Source organism: Arachis hypogaea, chromosome 19 (genome assembly GCF_003086295.3).
Source record: "Arachis hypogaea cultivar Tifrunner chromosome 19, arahy.Tifrunner.gnm2.J5K5, whole genome shotgun sequence".
NCBI classification, from domain to species: domain Eukaryota; kingdom Viridiplantae; phylum Streptophyta; class Magnoliopsida; order Fabales; family Fabaceae; genus Arachis; species Arachis hypogaea.
In genome coordinates, this window is record NC_092054.1 from 27,491,480 (window position 1) to 27,500,533 (window position 9,054).

The following is a 9,054-nucleotide window of genomic DNA, read 5'->3' on the forward strand; positions in this document are numbered from 1 at the left end:
GTATGGACTATTATATATTGCTGGAAAGCTCTAGATGTTTAATTTTCAACGCAATTGAGAGTGTGCCATTTGGAGTTCTGTAGCTCGAGAAATTACACTTTGAGTGCAGGAAGGTCAGCATCCAACAGCATCTGTAGTCATTCTTCAACCTCTGAATCTGATTTTTGCTCAAGTCCCTCAATTTCAGTCAGAAAATACCTGAAATCACAGAAAAATACACAAACTTATAGTAAAGTCCAGAAATGTGATTTTTATTTAAAAACTAATAAAAATACACTAAAAACTAACTAAATTATACTGAAAACTATGTAAAAACAATGCCAAAAAGCGTATAAATTATCCGCTCATCAAATTCACAGGAGTCTATATGCGCAAACAAGATTATGCATGCCTGTTCCTAGCGTAGGCTATGAGCTCATGCGTCAGTTGTCTACCCGCAACTCGACGTTACTCGTGGCAAACCCCAAATATGGTCTCTTTACGATGTCAATTACGCACAATTATCATCATGGGGGAACCCATGTCAATTAGGATATCTTGACATCACGGTAAGAGACAATCTATCAATTAGACGAATATTTTTGCATTAGCAATCTCAAGCTATCAGTTAGGCGGGCACTTTCACATTAGCAATTTATCACAAGGCCCATTCAGTAAACATTTCTTATCTTTTGTTTCATTCATTGTTTCACATTTTCTATTCTTTTTTTTATGCCTCCATATAACCACTTACTCAAACGTACCTCCGCATCACCGTTTTATTATACATACCTCCGCATCACCATTTAATTACACGACCCTTCGCATCATCGTTTAACATTAACTCTTTTGATATAAAACCTAACCTTTCCTTTTCCTTTAACTAAGAATATGTATGCTGCCAAAACTGGAAATGCCCATTCGGATTGAAATTAAAGTTTTATCATATTCGAATTTTAATTGAATTTGGTGGCAAACTTAATGAAAATTTGTTGTTATCCTAAGAAGATTTAGAAAAATACAACAGGCAGCTCTATTTTTGAAAAATCCATGATAAATACAATTCTAATCTGACACTTCTAGATTTTGGTGTGAATACACTTAACACCCCCAAGTTTTAGGACCAACAAATTCCATATCCATAGCACCTCTTTTAGTTAATTAAATGTCAGTTGGAAGTATTGTCCTGTTTCTTTAAATTAGTTTTGAATTTCCTGTGAACAACCCAGATTTCACGAGACATAACTAACTCTACAAAATAGAAATAGATATGAAATTTATACTCACTTAAAATAGACTGATATATCTTTAAAATCCTTTTGGAAGAAAATCAAAATTCTAAATAAATCGAAAGTTATAGCAGTTGAAATTTGGTACTGCAGAACCAGAAATACCAAAAAATTACGTAGCAACCACTAAACTTCAAAAATTCATATCTTCCAAACCACTTGGCCAAATTCTCTGAAATTTTTATGGAGTAATCTTGACCTATTGAAGTTTGATATAAACATAGGTTGGTTTGAAAATCATGTCTAGGTTGCTTCCAAGTTTTATTTTAAGTTGCTATCCAAACTATTCATAAATTTCTGCAGCAAGGCTTCTCAATTTTCACTAACCAAATTTAATTCTCTAGGTTTCCAACTTATACCAATCAACCACTCCCATTACTCATTACCATATCTACACAAAATATGTCATAATCCTACCCCAAAACCTCAGTTCCATGTATATATCAGAGATTCACATAGTTTGTATCACATAATTACATTTTTACAACATTAAAAATCTGCACTTCATTTAACAACAATAAATCAACCAATCAACAAAATTTTAGCAGCATCAATCTTACTAACTCAACATCTTTAATAAAAAATTGCGTTTAACAATTACCCATTACCTACTATTCTAACTCTTACCTCTTTTTGAAGTTGGAAATTCATTTCTGCTCCTTCCCTGAATCAAAACCCTAGCCACGCAGAATTGGAGCTTCAGCCTTTCCTCCAAGGACAAACGGCCGACCTTAGTTTGAGCAAGAGAAGAGTTCTTGTGTATGGTTACTACTATTTTAGCAAGAATCATAATTAAAATGGCAGAGGTGGAACAAAGGGAAGAACATAATTTCTTCCTTTGAATTTGTAGAAGAGGAAAAAGCAAAGTTGTTGGTTCTTACCAGCAAGGATGCTTCAAAGATTCAGAATGATGAGAGGTGGGGCGCCTTTCTTCTTGTTGCGGATGACTTCTTCCTTCCTCTTTAGCTTCGTTTTCCTTCTCTTCTCTGTTCTTCTCCTTTGTTTTGTGTGTGTCTTTGGTTTGAAGAGAATGAGGGGCATTAGATTTATTAGGTGGAAGAAAGAAAGTGGTGTGAGGTGGTGCAGAGGCTTCGTGTCTTCTCTCTGTTTTAGCACAGCATCAACGTACATCTTGAAGAGGTGTAACTAGAGTTCCAAGCAGTGCTGAGAGGGAAGGCAATCAGGGTTGGGCTTAATTAAGGGAGGCTTGGTTCAGTTGAACTGGTAGAAGGAAAAGAAAACTGTGACTTTGAAAGGGAGGAAGAAAAAATCGGGTTAATAATTGGTAACGCATTTAGGACAATTTATCTACTAATTCATTACTTATGAGTTAGTAAGAGGGAGTTAATTTTAAAAGAAGTAAATTAACTATAGCGGTGATTATCTAATTACCAAGATTCGTCACTCAGAAGCACTAAAAAAAGGTTTTAGCGCGACGTGTTTTAATTTTAATTCGTTATCTATGCTATATATATATATATATATATATATATATATATATATATATATATATATATATATATATATATAAACCTATGCGCGTCAGCGAACGCCGTAAAGAATCAGAAATTACAAGCCTCATGGGGTAGGGTGGTTACAGGTTCTATCAATGTATTTATAGTAGAAAGATGGTTAAAGTAGTTCCACTTATAATGATGGATGACCGTTTCCTTTATCTTAAGAATTTGTTGAGATCTTCCTTCTAGATAGAGTGAAGAGATAGTAGAAGATATTTTAGGGGGTAGTTACTTATTTAAAAAAGTAGAGTTAAACCACCATTGTCATATCCGACCTCTATGAGGTCAAGTAAGCAGAGGAAGCCACCTTTTTGGGTGAGCTTTCATTCTTATTGGGCCTGGATTTATATTTTTTGGTTAGGGCATAAATAATAACTATTCAAGTTCGAGTGTCTGAACACGCCCTAGGTATTGACGTTGGCTCTAGAGCTCCTCCAACTCTTTTCGAACCCGAGTTAGCACACAATAGTTGTAATCTAGAATCTTGGTGTCAATGTCATTGAGCAGCCTCTCGATCATGTGGATTGAAGCATCCTCCCTAGCAATGCCCTTATCGCTGTTTAACTCACGCTCCACCGTTATGTCCAAGCCACTAGCATTGGACTGCAAAATCATGGCAAAACCAACCACCCTCATTCCATTTTCAGATCAGCTCTCACGATGGAAAAAGATAGGTGGCCCAACATAAAAAGCAGAGCATACTTTTAACATCCTCACCTCCATGTTCTCTATAATAAAAAAAAGCCACCGCTGCTGTCATCTGTTGCTCCTAACGCCACTGCACCATATACACTATATAGCAAAAAAAATCCTCATTTCAAGCATTATTCCCAAAAGAAACTCATATATGCCACGTACTTACTTGGAAGTTGGCATTTTCTTGTGAAGACTGAATGTGTGTGGGATACCGCCAAAATTGAACTACATATGGAGCTTCGCAAGCATGGATGAGACACTGGTTGAGATGTGATGCATGTATGGTTAGACCAAGGTGTCACCATCTTCCTTCTCATCATGCGTCTCCAACCATCTCAAGACATCCTCATATGACCTGAATCCTTTGTACTCAGCATTACTTACCTCATGGACATGCTTCCTACAACATTCTTAGGAGGTACAAATGCCAAGCCTCTTACCAACTCTCACAACATATAATAGAAAACCCATACTCACTCTAAACAAAAACTATAAAGTGAACATGGAAAACAAATTTCAACCTAATCACGTGTAACACCTCCCAAATTTGTATTTGCAAGGACCCATGAAATCTCATATGCTGCACAAATTCAAAGCACAAATCCACGTGGCATTCTTTTTCCTTCTTATTGTTTTATTAGATTAAATAATCATTACTGATTCATAATTGAAGTTACACACTAGTTACTCACTAATCACATATCATCTAACTAGTCACATCAAATCTGAAAAAGCTACAAACCCTTTGATTTAACAACTCAAAAGAATTTTATATTATTTATTCTCATGGCTACATACTACTATTACTTATGGAACTTGTTCCCTCAACTATCTTTGCTAGCATTAGACTAAGAATCTAGTTGTCTTAATTATTTTCATTAAAATTTTGTATCTTGTATTTGATTTAGTCGTGCGTAAATTCAATAAAAATCTCCAAAATAACCATTACCTCACAAATCACAAAATCAAGTGTCAAGCAAGAAAAAATAATTTAAAAAATACATAATCAAATCAATCAATAATAAATTCGAATTTCATTCACTAATAACGGACATTTTATACCAAACCATAAATTACAATAATGTCTCCTAATGAAAAAAGATTAATTAGATACAAACGATCAAATTAACAAATTTTGCAATTACAAATTTCTTAAATGAAATGCCAAATAAATATTGATTAATGATTTAAGGTTTAGAAAATCGAATTATAGTTTTGGTTTGGGAATTAGGATTTAGAATTTATGATGTACGATTTACAGTTTACATGTTTAGGATTTATGGTTAGTGTTTAAGATTTATTGATTTAGGGTTTAGTATTTACATTTTAGTGTTTAGATTTTAGGATTTTACGGTTTAGAATTCTTCGATTTAGGGTTTAGTGTTATAGAATTTAGGGTTTATGATTTCTTATTTTCGTTAAAAGGTTTATGATGTAGCGTTTACGATTTGCAACTTTTGGTTTATAGTTAAGGATTTACGATTTAGAAGTTAGGAATTAGGATTTACGGATTATTGTTTAAGGTTTACACATCAATCTTTACAGTTTAGGGATTATGATTTATAAATTATAGTTTAGGGTTTATAGTTTTTGGATTTAGGATTTATGGTTTAGGATTTTGATTTTACCTCATGAGAGTTTACTATTTTAGATAAATGCCTCATGATATAGGGTATGCAATTCATGATTTAGAATTTAAGGTTTATGATTTAGTGTTTATGGGTATAGGTTTTACGATGGAAAGGGATTAAGGTTTAGGCTTTATAGGTATAGCGTATGATTTAGGGTTTAGGGCTTGTTGTACATCATTTTGGGTTAAGGGTTTAGAATTTAGGGTTTACTGTTCATGATTTAAGGTTCATGTTTATGGTCCACGATTTTAGTTTCAAAGTTTAGGGTATATGATTTGGTTTTTACGGTGATTCATTTTAGGGTTTAGGATCTACCAGAGCCCTTACCAACCCTAATCGATCAGTCTTATCAGTGACTATCCCTACATAAACCATTAGAGACGAAACCCTACTAGGCCACACCTAAACCCTTATGGATCCATCTTACCCCTGACTATCATACACAAACTACCAAAGAAGAAACCTTACTACATCACAGCTAAACCCAAATGTTACTCTATCAGACCATCACCCTAGACCCTAACCAACACTAATCTTAATCTGCACGACCCTTAACCATACTTGATTAGTTTGATCTTGATCATAACCCTATTTAGTCAACCCAAAGCCTAAACCTATTCTATCAGCCATCAACATTCGCTTTGTGGCCTTTTTAATGTATTGTTGAGATGACTTTGACTCACCTGAAAAAAATTACTATACATATCCATATAAGACCATCTATACTAAATCAAAAGGCTTGTTACTCTAATAAAACTCAAAAATAGAAAAGCGGTAAAATAAACACCATTAAACACTTTACTACCAATTGAAGGAAGAAGAGAGCATTAACTGATTGTAAACACTACAATTTGTGTATAGATGATTACTATTAGCGATACGAACAATGTTACCGATTTTTAACTCCAACAACTAATACTAAAAAGAATTTATTACTTATCATAAACTTCTTCGAAAGAATCTCAATAAAAAAAATAAACATTAAACACTATAATTAGCAACGTTGTTGGTACTTCAACGTGATTACTATTAATCAAACGCTCATGTAAGTTTTCAAACTCTTTGGCCTAATAATATCTAATGGTGGGAGCATCATTTCTTTCTTCGACACACCACAAAATACATTTATGAACGTTAGTTTTTCAAACAAGAGTATTTGTTTCCTCGTCTTATAACTGTTGTATGCAACAAAAAAGTAACCCATCAACAAAACAATCCCAAATAATTTCAACCCACTTTCCAAAATACATAATCACAAACTCACATTAACCAAATTGTTTTACTAATCTAAACATCAACCAACTCGTTGCCAGGCTTTTAGTTCATAGTCTTCCATATACCACAGTTGAACCACTCCACGTATCACAAGAAGCCTACTCCCACAATAGATCCATACATATGGATGTTTTCTTGAAATCACACCATAGAACTTCCCTTTACTGAAACCACATAAGGATTGCAAAATCAGTAGAACTTTTGTTTAAATTTTTTTTACCTTTGACAATGATCTAAAAAAGTGCGGGACAAATTTCAAGAAAGTAAGAAGGTTTCATTTTTTGCATTTGGTGATGAATTTGATTGAGAAATTAAATAGTAAAAAGTGAAAAGAGAAAGGAAGAGAGCAACACTAACCACATGTTATTTAACCTCTTTATCATAGCTTTAGTTGCATTATGCCTATCTAAAATAATAAGAATCTTACAAGGTAACATGATGCCTCAAGTTATCAACGAAGAATGACCATATTTTAAGAGTCTTACTCTCAACAAAGATAAATACGTGGAAAGATATTGCATTATTATTATTACCATTTTATGCAATCACGATGAGGAAAAAATTCTTTTCTATCCCCATCCCCGATACTTCACATACATGTCGGCACCATACACACTAACTAATGACTTGTAATTATTGAAAGCTTTAATACAATATACAAATAACAAAAATGCTTGATAAAATTGAACACACTGTGATATATGAAATCGTTGTGTTGGTATGAATTGTCTTAAAATCAACAATAGTACTAAATGCATATGTCTATAAGGTAGTGTTCTGAGGGTTACTTGAAACTGAAGGTCGATCTCGGATGAGATCTACTGTGGTGGCCGGAGCTGTTGTGTCCGACTTGTTGAATCTGGTGGAGCTGCTAATCCTTGATCACCGGAGGGTGGTGGTACCTGCAAGAGACTCTGATGCTTAAGTTAGCACGTGCTTCAGGCAGGTTTTTAGTAGAATCAGAGTATGAGTTATACCTGGGTGTTCCAGTGTATTTATAGTAGTGTGGGGTGACCTCCCTTTGAGATAAGTTAGTTATCTTATCTTATCTTTGAGTGAAGTCATCTTATCTTTAAGGGGAACTGCCTTTATCTTTCTAGGCTTTGGCTGCCTTTAGATTGGGTTGTGTCCCTTCATTTGGGCCTGCTTGGACTTCTTATGGCGATTTGGCCGAACTCTTTAAAAGAGAGGTCGGGGGACCTGTCCTGAGGAGGTTGGTCGCTTTTGTCTTCAATCAGCCCGGGTCGCATAGCTCGACCCAGGATATGAACAGTGCCCCTGCTTGAGCTCGGTCTTTCCTTTGAGGCCGTATTTTTTCGACCCTTTGAGGAAGTCGAGTTCGAGCATTTTGCTTTGAGTCGATCTCCTATTTGGATTCTTTGAATGCAAAGCGTTTCTCTTCCTTTTTTAATTGTATAGCGCGTTTGTGTTTTTCTTGGAAACGTGTGAGGATTTAAAGCCCATTAACTCCTCTTTGCCGTTTCTTTCTTTCCCTCTTTTACATTTCATTTTGAATTTCAAAGCATCATTTTTCAGTTTCTTTTCTCTTTGCTCTTAGCTTCTTTATCCGCTGAGGTGCTTCTTTCATCTGTTTTCTCACGCCCCAAAGCTCTCTGTCTTCTCTGCTTGAGAGTGTTTTACTGATGCAGATTTTGATCGTTGCCTCTTCCTTTGCACTTGTTCCCTCTTTCTTTACAGTTTGGTATTTCTTCCTTCATTTTTAATTTCGATGGTAGCCTTTATACTGCATGTCTGCGAAATTTTTGGTTTTCACCAAGTCTGTTTTTGAAAAGCTTGATCCTTTATGCCAAAGATTGCATCTTTTTATTTTTGATCAATGCTGTGATTCCCTTTACTTGCTTCTGTTTGAGGAAAATGCGTTCTTTTTGGTGATCTTGCTTTTCGTAGGATTTTTTTTGTCGCTGTTTCTGTCTCTTTTCATCCTTGCATGACATCTTCTTGTACAAAGTTTTAGCCTTTGTTGAACTGTTGGTAGGAAAGAGATTGTAGCTTTGATGATTTTTGCATGGTCTGTTGATGATGGTGGTTTTCTTGCTGTTTGTATGGAGTGACGTTACCAGAAAAGAGTTGAACTTTTTGTATTTTCCGTTGAGGGGGTGTTTAGGGTGTAGACTGTCGTCTTCCCTTTCCTGAATTCTTTCCTTGTTATTGCCTCCAAAGGGTGCCCCTGGACTTCAGCGTGAGTCCTGGGGTTTCTCTTTTACTACCTATACTTGCTGATTTTTGTTGTCCGAGTTGTTTCCTTATTTGCTTGAGTTGTTTGGTAGTAATCCTTTTTCTTATTTTTTTTCTTAATGTAGGGATAGTTGGCCTATGTCTTCACGAAAAAATATTGTTGAAATGTCTACCAAGCCCTAAAGGCATGTCTGATTGGCTGGAATCTATAGTCCTAATGTGTGTTACAATGGCTGACCCTGAATACTATGTGAGACTTAGGAGGTCTTATAGGGTTTGTAGTAATAGGGATGAGGAGAAGAAGTATGAATTGGTGTCACCTGACCCTGAGGAGAGGGTTAGCTTTCCATCCTTAACTCAGGGAGAACGGCCCTTTTTCCATGCCTATGACTATTTCTTTAGTTTGTTAAATATCACCATCCCTTTTACTGCATTTGAAACCGACCTGTTGTGGTCTTGTAACGTAGCCCC